The 12,784-nt window shown below is 45.2% G+C and overlaps 1 protein-coding gene across 1 annotated transcript in view; it reads right to left on the reverse strand.

The window, feature by feature from the left end:
* Nucleotides 1-12,784, reverse strand: part of LOC144771640 (putative tRNA methyltransferase 9B) — a 272,818-nt gene that overhangs the window by 103,786 nt on the left and 156,248 nt on the right. The gene's annotated exons all lie outside the window — the stretch shown is intronic.

A 12,784-nucleotide genomic window follows, 5' to 3' on the forward strand; every position in this document is an offset into this window, starting at 1 on the left:
GACAGGAGCTGAATCTGATGTCCGGGCCCTTTTGAGGCCTAGAAACGGGGACTTTACAATGGAATAACGTGCACACTGAGAAACGTGGCAACGTAGCTTTACATAGGCCTGATATACGTAGTATTCACGAGAACTGGAAACTGACATACTAGAGGTGGACACAACTATAATTGCGTCTTGAATCGAACATGGGGAATGCATATGCATATTTAATCATGCACACATAACATATGATGGATGACACGTAGGGACACAGAACATGGCAAAATTTACTTTTCCACATTGTGACCCACTGTTAGAAATGGGATTTTTAGTTGGCTAAGGCATGCACCTAAACCCGGCAGAACCCACCATTCTACTCAGGGCAAATAAGTTACACATCAAACATAACCTGTGGTCACATCTAGTAGCTTGGCGCAGAGCAGGTAGGCTTATCATTGGAGGCAATCTGTAAAGCATTTGAGCAACAAACTCACACCAGCAACAAAATATATACACCACAAACGAGACTCCACTCTGGATTATATGACAATATATTCATATCATTATTCTGGCAGTGCAAGAATAAAAAAACATACATTAGAACATCAGGGCATAAAACATGGCAGTCAGGTTACAGACATAAGAAATAAATCACCAAATATCACCAATAGTACATAAGTCACTATATGTCCATGAATCACACCCGAGTGCAAGCAATGTAACCTGGTTTGGAGGTAAGGCACAAGAATGGTGGTTGAAACAGATGACATAGCTTGCCTGCTTTCTTATTAGAGGGTATATAGTAACCAGGCACAGAATCACATGTGCGCCTATTGTACGGTACGTTATGTTAGCTATAGGTGTAAGCTATAGTTGTCCAGTTCTAGATGGGGACCTCCAGCAAGGACTCACTAGTCATGTACAACTATGTAGAATCAGCATTCCCAGGTATGTGCCAAAACAGTGTGGGGTTGAAGCACACACTGCCAACGCCTGTGGGAAGACCTTGATGGGTCCCCGCATGGGTCAGCAACATGGCAGCTGCCACACTAAGCACCCCTTTTCTCCTTCCTCAAAAGGGACTGAATCAGATCCCGCACCGCTGATGGTGTCGGGTTTCAGGTAGTTTCCTCACCCTTAATCCTGAAGGGAATGGCGTGCAGTGTCTGTGCTGCAGTCCCGCACCTGGGGCATGAACATCCCGGTTGGCAGCTCCTACAACCTTGTGGCTTGTTCCTCCCTTGTCGGCACAGCCGTCTCCACCGACGTCGGGAGTCAGTAGTGGAATATAGGTCACTCACTCTCCCTCTGGCTGTCGTCAGCTCCAGGAGCCTAGCCCGTGGCACCGGAGTTCCGTCAGATGACTTCTCTAGGAGCAGGGCCAGGAATTTCTCCTGAGGCTACGCACCTCAGTGGAAGTCACCAGCGGGGGGAAACTTGCGAGCTCGGGCACGTCACTGCTTCCCTGGCTGGGGGAAGGGTGGGGCAGAAAAAAGCACGCACTATCCTTCAAGATGAAGCGAAGATATAAAACGTTCACTATGCACTGTTATTGCAGGGGCCACTGTCATCAATCACCACACACTGGGTCCCTGGGTGAACAATTGGGCGGAGGCAGGCAGTCAGCAGTGGACAGGTAGACCAGCATATATGGGTAAACAATGGTTTTTCATCCTGGCAGTCCAACAAAGCCTGGTGAAAACAAAGTCATGGAGCAGCTGGCAGCAGGGCAACAACCAGAAAAGCAATCCAGTGAGTCCCTTAGGCTACCCGGCAAGTAGCAGGCAGCAGGGCAATAGCAGAAGAGCAGTCCAGATGAGTCCTTTGTGCAGCGCCATAGAACTTCAGACGAGTTTCAGTCCCAGTTCCAAAAATGCCCCGAAATGATGGGGTCAGAGCCCATGTACGTTTACTCAAAATGTTCTTCTTTCAAGGGGCAACTTCAAAGAAAAAACTTTCAAGTGTAACACAAACCCCTATCAATCCAGCAATGGCTCCAGACATCAGTAGGGGCTAAACGAGTCCTTTGTATGAGGGCAGGACACAGCCTATACAAATGTAAGTGCGCCCCACCTCCCTCTCTCCCAACCCAGGAAGACTATCAGTATGCAGATGGATATGAGAGAGTACTGAGTAAACTGAGTATACTGATCTGCCATTATATTGTATGATAATTGCTGCCTTAAATGTATCCTGCATTGGCTGATTGTTATGTTCCTGAACGACAGAGTTGTAGGATAATACCCTCATGCTACTTTTGTGAAACTTAATAAAATTTGTGTAAAAAAAAAAAAATCAGTATGCAGATGGATGCAAATGCCTCTCCTGTCACACTCAGCCCTTCCTGTGTGGTGGTCGTCTGGAAAGTATGCACTAAATGGAGATGTCCCTCTGCCGTAGACGTGGACTGGAGTCAGGCTGCAAAACACTAGAGTCATAAGCACAGAGAAAAGCCTACTTTCTAAAAGTGGACACACGGGGACCATTTTGAGGCCCCACTCCAGCCGCACAGCCATATCCGCTGCTAATGAATCAAATAAATCAATTTTATACATCTATTCCTCAGTTTCATCCACATTGTTTACTCCTTCATTTTTTGCGTTTTCACCTTGGGCCATTTCTCATCAAATTATTGTACTCATTTCCATATTCAAATTAACGATGTTCATAAACAAGAGATGTTTCTGCATGTCACGACTTTATTTTAAAATTTTACCCAATGCATTTCGGGATATTTCCCTTCGTCAGGGGTATCTATAAAAGAATTCATAAACATACCATCAGCCTAGATGTTATATGACTAGTTACAATACAAAAACACATTATTCATTGTTTAAAATGAACCGTTCTTGTCAGAAACACTACCTACTGAACAACAAGATGTCAATGTGAACTCCCACGATCCTACGTTAATTAAATCGTCAATAGAACCTGAATTGCAATCAAACCATCCCGCTCTGTGAAAGGCAACACGTATCTTTAAATGCAGCTTGCGCTTTGTTCTCGTGAAGTTTAGCCCCCATATCTAAATGCAGTCTGCGCCTTTGCACCCGAAATCTAGCCCCCTTATCGATCTGGAGCCTAACATCAATTATTATATCATTCACTGTGTGCTTACTGTGACATAATGCTCTAAAACGCTCGACTACCGCTTTTTACTCCTTCATTATTCTTTTAAATGTCCCGGTGCATCTTTACACGTAACAATTGAAACTCGACTTAAACCTGCTTCATCATTTATAACCCCTCCCTCTCATTTCCGTTAGTCAGTCACATGAGCGGGTTTAAATCGAGTTTGAATTGTTACGTGTAAAGATGCACCGGGACATTTTAAAGAATAATGGAGTAAAAAGCGGTAGTCGAGCGTTTTAGAGCCTTATGTCACAGGAAGCACACAGTGAATGATATAATAATTGATGTTAGGCTCCAGATCGATAAGGGGGCTAGATTTCGGGTGCAAAGGCGCAGGCTGCATTTAGATATGGGGGCTAAACTTCACGAGAACAAAGAGCAAGCTGCATTTAAAGATACGTGTTGCCTTTCACAAAGCGGGATGGTTTGATTGCAATTCAGGTTCTATTGACGATTTAATAAACGTAGGATCGTGGGAGTTCACATTGACCTCTTGTTGTTCAGTAGGTAGTGTTTCTGACAAGAACAGTTCATTTTAAACAATGAATAATGTGTTTTTGTATTGTAACTAGTCATATAACATCTAGGCTGATGGTATGTTTATGAATTCTTTTATAGATACCCCTGATGAAGGGAAATATCCCGAAATGCATTGGGTGAAATTTTAAAATAAAGTCGTGACATGCAGAAACATCTCTTGTTTATGAACATCGTTAATTTGAATATGGTAATGAGTACAATAGATTGATGAGAAATGGCCAAGGTGAAAACGCGAAAAATGAAGGAGTACACAATGAGGATGAAACTGAGGAATAAATATATAAAATTGATTTCTTTGATTCATTAGCAACGGATATGGCTGTGCGGCTGGAGTGGGACCTCAAAATGGTCCCTCGTGTGTATGTTTTATATTGCTAGCGCAACTAGACGGAGCGCGAGTCCAGCATGCACGCCAACATGTGTCTGAAGCAGTTAATTCATGGTTAAACAATGGAGTACAAAAAGTATAAAACGAGGTGTGCATCCCACCACCACTTAAGTATTTTCTAAAAGTGGCATTTCTAAAATAGTAATGTAAAATCCAACTATACCAGTAAGTAGGATTCATCACTACCATTCTAAACTTACCAAACTTGGCAACGCTACTACTTTCAGATCAGGAATTATCACTTAAGTGTATATAAGTGAATTCCCAATGCTAGCCTATGAGAGGAATAAGCCTCACAGTAGTGAGAAACAAAATAGACCGTTTTTCACTACCAGGACATGCCACACAATAAAGGCACATGTCCTACCTTTTACCTACACAGAACCCTGCTTGTTGGGCTACCTAAGGCCTACCTTAGGGGTGACATATGTAGATTAAGGAGAGAGTGTAAGGCTTGGCAAGCAGTTTTAAATGGCAAGTAAATGTGGCAGTAAACTGAGTACACAGGCCCTGCAGTGGTAAGCCTGAGACAGGCTTGAAAGGCTCCTTCTGTGGGTGGCGCAAGCAGCGCTACAGGCCCACAAGTAACACTTAATTTACAGGGCTGGGTATATGGGATACCACTACAAAGGACTTTCAAGTAAATTTCATATGCCAAACAGGTATAAACCAATCATATAATGTTTAAAAGGGAGCACAGGCACTTTAGCACTGATTAACAGTGCTAATGTGCCCAGAGTCCAAAAGCCAAAAAAAAGAGGGTAAGAAAAATAGGTGATAGAAGGCAAAATGTTAGAGGATAACCTTGTAAAAGTGGCCAGGCCCAACACCCACTATGAATGGTGATTTTGCGAGTTGACCTATTAGTACATAGATCTGTTAGCACAATGAAAACTGATTTGGTAAGTCAGTGTGCAATTTTTGAATACTTTTACCGAATCAGTTCTTAATACATCACAGCCCAAGACAGGATTATTTTTTCTTCTTTTTATGAACTTTACAATTTGATAAAAAATAAAACTTCAAACTAGCAAGCTCCTAGTTATGTTTACTTTACTGTCCTGAGCTCAGCCTGTGACCGCTGCATAAGCTAAAGTAAAAACACAAACTGTCTTTATTCATTTATTGGAATGGATTAAGCAATTGTGTGCCACAAATATAATAGAAAGAGTGACACCAGAGCCTGGACAAAATTAATATTAAAACATAATCAAGGCATATCCAAATATTCTTTCCAGCATCCAAGAATTTGAGGTTCTTTAGAAACATGATCAACACCAATAAGACCACAATAATGGAGAGGTGTAAGACAAAGAGGGGTTGCCCTTAGTGCAGGTGAATAAGAGCATTAGTCATCTAGCCCTTCAAATAAAAATAGACAAAAGCAGATGTTTGTTCCCTTCAGCAGTACATTGCACGATTTAAATTCTCAGGTGAGATCATGGATGCAACTGTCTCCAACGACTGAAGGCAGGTTTACTTTGATGAAAAGGTGCTTCCTGACAAAGTACTGGATGAACTTGTCATTCAGGTTCCTAATACACATTCTAGAATGCTCTAAAACTATAAACAATTTTATTTGTTTAGGCACAAATATTCAAATAGGCTCTGCAGGAAGGAATAGAGCAGTGATATTAGATCCCAGCAGTTCCATTCCTGGACTGTGCCTAGTTGTATTGGTCCTCTTAAAAACAATACATTTGCAGCATACAATCAGTCTATATTAAGAGGTAAACATTAAACAGCTATTCCTAGCCATGATAAAACGGTGCTGCTATCAGTATAGTGGAGATTGTAAAGGGAGAATTAGAGGGTCCCGCACCTCTCCTTTATGTTTTAAGAAGTTTCATTATACAATCTCTTTTAAAATGTGTTGCGGTAGTTTCTCTTGCCCATATATCGAGGCACAGCAGGAATAGCTGAAATGGAACCACTCCATCCTCTGCCTTGTTTCAAGACATTCTCTTGGGTCCAGAAACACCCTCACCCAATTAGTTAGTAATCCTACTCATCAGTCTAGCCATGTACAAGATCCCATCTTCATTCCTTGAAGCCTCATTTTCATTTCACTACTTAACCCCTTCCTTGGACTTTAGGATCTCATGGTCGACCCTTCTAAATGCTTCTCCTCTCCCCAAAGCCACCTCCGATTCCACTAACAATTTCTCTAGGAGGTTGAAGATCATTCCTAAAGCCTTCCAAACTGTCCTAGGCACCAATATTCCTGCCATTTCTAACTCAATGAATAATGATGTGGCCAACTTTAGCTCTTGAATTACTTCCGATCCCCTCTCAAGCCTTCTCACAATTAGTGTGCATTGTTTGACCCTCCCCAGTTGGTTAGCGGGACTGGCAGATTGCAAGCCTTAAAGTAAGGCTTTAGAAAACAAATGTCAATACATGCGAAATCTCAAGGACCTTTGTCCTCAAGGTATATACATTTTTAATTCTTCTTGCCCGTTCATCTTACATCACCACTTCCATCACTAATGCTGACACTTCAGCAAGCAAGTTATTTAAAAATGTGAAATCTTTAATCTCACCTTCTTGCTTGTACTGTTCAGCCCTGCCCAATCATTCTCTAGCATACTTAAAACTGGATCCATTAACTCTAATTTCAAATACCCTCTTTCCTCTCCCTGTTGCTCCTCCAACCTCATTGTTTCTCATGTTCTCTCCAACTGATAATATTCATACACTCCTCTGGGCCTCTTCTGGACCCATTCCCTGTGTTCTATTATGTCCACTGCTTCTACAACCATCAGTGTGGCTATCACTCATCTACGCAAATCCCTTAGGTTTCACTTGAGTTCCAGTAGCATGGGCTAAAGCCCCAATTGTCTCCCTTTTAAAGAAGCCACCTTTAGATCCAGCCAGGCTTAGTAACTGATCTCGCTGCTGCCTTTTGGGACTATAACTCTTGGAAAGCACATCAATGTGGAACTCATTAATTTTTTATAAAGCAGCTCTCCTTTACACAGCATTTGACACTGCGGTCCGGCTCCTTAATGTGGACAATCCAGCTGCACTGCTGTTGCAGGCTCTGCCTTCGTCTGGCTCCAGTACTTCCTCCCTTAACATGCCTAAACTGTTGTTACGGGTCAATTCAAGACAGCTTTTAAACCCCCCTCAAGTAAGGGGCCCTCCGGGATCCTCACCGAGTCCTACCCTTTTCAATCTCTCTGTTACTGTGTTAGTTGATCTCATCCATTCTTTTAGCATCTCACTCATGTTGTCAGCTGATGGCACTCAATTCATTATCCGCTTGAATGATAATCAAAGCATTGCACAGATGGACCAGAACAGATTGTCAAAAATGGTAGACTGACTGGCTGATACAACTCTTAAAATGTACACTGATGAGATGAAAATTCTTGCTGTAGGTTGCCCCTCTGCTCTTTGCTCCCCACCCTTTTCGTGGCCCACAAGCTGGGCTTTTTCAATATTCCTGCTAAATGTGTGGACGTCTTAAGCTTGATCTCGGATGGCATTCTTCCTTCCTCCTCTCAAATCAAATTTACTGCCTCCAATTGTTTCTACTACTGTTTTTACTACATTCAACTGCACGTTATCCCTTGAATTATCCTTTCACCACTGCACTGTGCAATTCACTTCATCCTGGACGTCCTGAATGCCTTTTATCCAAATTACAGGTAGATTAAAAGGTCGCCAGCTGCTGTTTTTTTAGCATTCCCCACCAAGAGCCAGTCTATGACCAACAGGTCAGTCCATGCCTCGCACACACAGCTTTCCATCCCACAGGGCCACCTTGTCTTCACCAGCCACCTTTATTTCAGCCAATCACATTCTGTTGCAGCTTACTCAAGTGTCAAAATCTGGTGGCTGCTCATTTTCCTTTTTTGGTGCAAAACAGAGGAACAATCTGCTTGCATACCCTTCACCTGATTACTGATCTTTCCAAAATTCACTCAAAATCTACCACTTCCATATCACTTCCGAATGTCATTTTTTTGGGCAGACTCTTCTGTTCAAGAGCCTGGACACTCTCTTGGGCAACAGAGCGCTTTAGAAAAACTCGACTCATTCACTTTGTTCATTTATTCATTCATCTGTTTGTGACCAGTTTGCAGTTAGGACTGTTCCCCATCCCTTACCCAGAAGAACGGTGCAACGAAATCCAATCTACAAAGTCCAAGAAAGTAAAAAAATGTTCAAAAATAGAGGGGCTACCTAGCTAGTCAAGACGTGAAAAGTACAAATTCAGAAACATAGCGAGTCGGTCTGACATAAAGCAACTTACGTTTTTATAGCACTCAATAGTGCCTGAGACTGGCAGCGTAAGAGTGGAGAGAAGTTACAGTAGAGAGTGGAAAGTACAACAAACAGTTTAAGTAACCAGGACAGTCTACTTTAAAGTACAGTATTATGAATTATTCATTTCCTTCCCGGTAAAAAGGCTGCTAATTAAAATTGCAAAATAGCTTTTTTTAACAACATGCAAATTCTCTCTTCGCATTACTAACAAAACAGGTGTTAGTGTACCTTGCTGTGCTCCTTTTTACCAGGTAGATTGCAGCAGAAAGAAAATGCCCACGAATGAGTAGTCGGAGTCTCCCTGCTGTGTAAATCAGAGGAAGAACAGTAGGTGTACAGTGTGAAAGGCATTCTTCTTTGCTCGACTGCACTCTGGCAAGCAGCAAAACAAGGGAACTTAGCTTGTAGAGCTATTTAGGACTGAAGAAGTAGTTGGGGTGGGGGGGATAAAGGATGGGGGGGGGGGGTGAAGGGAGGAGCGGTGCTGGCAAAACTGAGCCACAATCTATCACGTACTCCTGCTTCCACCTGAGGAAAAAAGTGGCAACATAACTGTAGCACTGGAGATTTTTTGTTTACATTTCATTTTTGTTTACATTTCAGACTTTACAGACATTCATTTGGGTGCTTGATCTTCATTGTTCTTTGTTAAAGAGCTGTAATTCATGAGTATCAGCACCTCTACAATATGTCTGCCTCCCTCCATCACTTGAAAAATAATAAGTCAAGTCAGACGTTTGTATTGATTTAAACCCCGATAAGGAACAACAATGTAAAATTAATTAACATTTCCAGTCAAAATGTAAAATCAGGTGTGCAAATACATAAAACAAAACAGTTTCATAAAAGATTTAAAAATGTGAGTACATTATGGGCCAGATGCAACAAAGGGTTTTACCCATTCTGTGACTATGGGAAACTGTGTTCATGCATATGGCCCTATAACACTTAAAAATTAACATTTCATCTGTACTGGTTATCCTGAACATAAATCATAATGGAGTTATAAAACGGCAGTGCACTGCTGAGACTGCAGTGCAAATCTCGGTTATAACTCTTAATCCTGGGTTCCTTCCTGACACACATCGCACAGTCTTGTAGAACTGTAACAGCAGCTTTTGTAGGCATTGAGAGGAAGCACCCCTAATCCAAGCAACAATATTGCCCGTCTAATTCCATGTTCTGGGTTGAATGATAGATACTTTTGTATATATATTTCATCCAAGCAGCCAACGAAGACTTGCATAATTTTAACTTCATGCAGTGATTGGTGTCACTTAGATGACTGGGGAGAGCTTACCTGACGAGGACCCTGGGTTGCCCTCTATCCCTCACGGCAGAGGGATACCGCTAACACTGCTACTTATCGCCGCCCCCGCTCCGCGGGTGCCGCATCGCGGGTAGAAGCGAGGGGCTTGGTGTTGCTGCACAGGACCTGGGAGGAGAGGAGGAAGACTCGGCTACTTCGAGAAGGGCGGTGAGAGGCAGGGACTCGATAGACCAGGAGTCCCTGCACAGCTTTGGAGATCTTGGCCGCGCCCCCTCAAAGCCACGTCCTCCGTCCAGCTGAGTGCTAAAAGTGAGTGAAGTCAGGTGCTTGGTGGGAGAGCTTACCCGACGAGGACCCTGGGTTGCCCTCTATCCCTCACGGCAGAGGGATACCGCTAACACCGCTACTTCTCGCCACACCCGCTCCGCGGGTGCCGCATCGCGGGTAGAAGCGAGGGGCTTGGTGTTGTTGCTGCACAGGACCTGGGAGGAGCGGAGGAAGACTCGGCTACTTCGAGAAGGGCGGTGAGAGGCAGGGACTCGATAGACCAGGAGTCCCTGCACAGCTTTGGAGATCTTGGCCACGCCCCCCTCGAAGCCACGCCCCCCGTCCAGCTGAGTGCTAAAAGTGAGTGAAGTCAGGTGCTTGGTGGGAGAGCTTACCTGACGAGGACCCTGGGTTGCCCTCTATCCCTCACGGCAGAGGGATACCGCTAACACCGCTACTTCTCGCCGCACCCGCTCCGCGGGTGCCGCATCGCGGGTAGAAGCGAGGGGCTTGGTGTTGTTGCTGCACAGGACCTGGGAGGAGCAGAGGAAGACTCGGCTACTTCGAGAAGGGCGGTGAGAGGCAGGGACTCGATAGACCAGGAGTCCCTGCACAGCTTTGGAGATCTTGGCCGCGCCCCCTCGAAGCCACGCCCCCGCTCACAATACTTCCTACTTAAAATCACGAACGGCGCTCAGCGGAACGCAGAGCGAAGCCCGGGCAAAGGACGGGCAGTCTGTGGCAGTCAGGGGCTGTCTGAGGCTGGGCTGGGCCACCCCTCTGACATTACATCTTGCTACTCCAGTCCTGGTAGTCATTCTGACGCTATTAAGGGCATCTGCTCATTCCTAGTAGTCTGCATTAATGTCCACCCGCTCGGGGAAGAGCCTGAGGGGAGGGAGGGAGGGGGGTCCCAGTAGTGTAATAGGTACCATGGATACATTTATTACACGGGTTGCAGCTGTAATAGAAAAGGCAATTGTAATGACGGAGTGGCGTCTTTCACAAGACTTCCACCCATCTAAAAGATCATCCCTGGGCCCTTTAGCTCAGGTAGTAGCACCCGTATGCAACCCTGTCCCCCTCTTACCCACACCCTGTGTGTCTGAGGAAACGAGGGTTGCATCTTTGATGGCCAGTATTGACAGATTGGAGAGGCTGTCTGAATTGTCCACACCTCCTCCTGAGGTTGGTGGCAATCCAGTCGTGTCTCCCATTGTAACCCCTCCTTCCATAGTATGCCCTGTTCGCTCTCCACACACAGAGGCAATTCCAAAGCCAATAGGCATCCCCCGGCTGACCCGAAAGGTCCTTGTAACCGCAAAAAGAAAAAGGCTTGCTAGCCCACGTAGAAGAAACCCCTTGAAATCATGTAAGAAGCCTAGAAAACAGGGGTATAAGGTCATAGGTATTAAAACGGTTGAGGGCTTGGGCCCGACTAATCCCTTTTCTACCATCAAGGGGAGTGGTCCCAACCTAGAAAAAGTGGGTGCAGTGCCCTTTTTCAGTTACCAGCCATTAGCTCCCTGTGTCCCTGCTTCTATTGAACAATGTGAGGAATTGCTGAAAAAACATCTGTCCCCGATTATTGACAGAGTTATTGGGCTGGGTGACAGGCTAGACAGGTTTGAGCAATCGACCTTAGATAGCTTTTTCTCACTGAAAGCACTCATCAAACTGCATTCTAGGATAAGGGATGAGGATCAAGGAGGGCTTACTGCAAGCAGGCAAACCACAGAACACCAGCTGTCTTCGTCTGCTGTACCCTCTGCGGTCATTTTGGAAAACCCCCAGATGACCGACAACATTCCTCCAGTGTCGCTTGTGGCTACCTCTGGGCCTACTGGTCATATAACGCAACCCCAGCTAAGTACTCCCAACCACTCTCAAGTCCCGGGCACGAAGCCGGGCCGGGTTGAGTTGATGGGTGGGAGCGGTCCCGCTAAATTGAAGGGAACATTAAAGGGGACTTGCAAAGGTAAAGCTAACAGTCAGGCTTGCCCAGTTAAAACCACGTATAATAATCCTGCTCCTACCCACCCACACCCACAAACACTTCCAACTAAAGCTGTCCCAAAAGTTTCACCTCCCAAAGTCGCCCCTATGCCCCCTCCTATGGAGCTACCCCCAGACTGCCACCCTTATGTTGTTGTCCTTACAAATGTCCCTCCCCTGAAGGCCGATCAAAACGAAACCCTTCAAGCATTAACAAATAAAACGTTGCACTGGTTAGAGTCCAACAGACCCCTTCCTAGGGGTTTTGATGGATCAATTATAGGAGTCAGAAGGGTAGGCTGGGTGGGTTATGGCCACAAGCACCTAGAAGGAGACTGTGTGGTGGTCAACTTCAGGGATAGTAGAGTAGCTCAAACTATTTGTAACTACAAACCTACCCCTGGGGGACCGGGAATTGGTACAGTGGATTTAACCTTTTTTTACCCAAGACCAGTCACCCCCCGGCAGCCGCGTAGCTAGGGGGGGTGAGGGGGGGCGGTCCGCCCCAGGCGGCACCATTTTTGAGGCGGCCGCGCGGCACTGAGGCCCGTTTACCGTTCCGCTTGTAATTTATTTTGGGACTGGGAAAAGTTGTTGTCAACAGTTGTCCCAACTACTCCCAATCCAAAATAAATTATTAGGGCGTCCGCAACGGGCCTCCAGTGCCGCGGTGCGCATGAAAGTGAAGCACTTCAGGTTTCAGAAGAGAAAGGCTGTCCCCTGCCTCCCACTGTTTGAAACTAGCACTCGTTGCATTGAACATTTGGCCAGTCCTCCCCTCGCATCGCGATAGGTGTGACGCATTACGTGCTCACCACTACGCTCCCGGGCTCAGCTCTCGTCGTCACTGTCGTGAGGAAAGAGTCAATTCAGGCCTGGTGGTACCGGCGGGCAGTGCTGAGCTGAGCGCTTTTAATTATACACTTGAAGAAGAG

The sequence above is a fragment of the Lissotriton helveticus genome, chromosome 8 (assembly GCF_964261635.1).
Source record: "Lissotriton helveticus chromosome 8, aLisHel1.1, whole genome shotgun sequence".
Taxonomy (NCBI): Eukaryota; Metazoa; Chordata; class Amphibia; order Caudata; family Salamandridae; genus Lissotriton; species Lissotriton helveticus.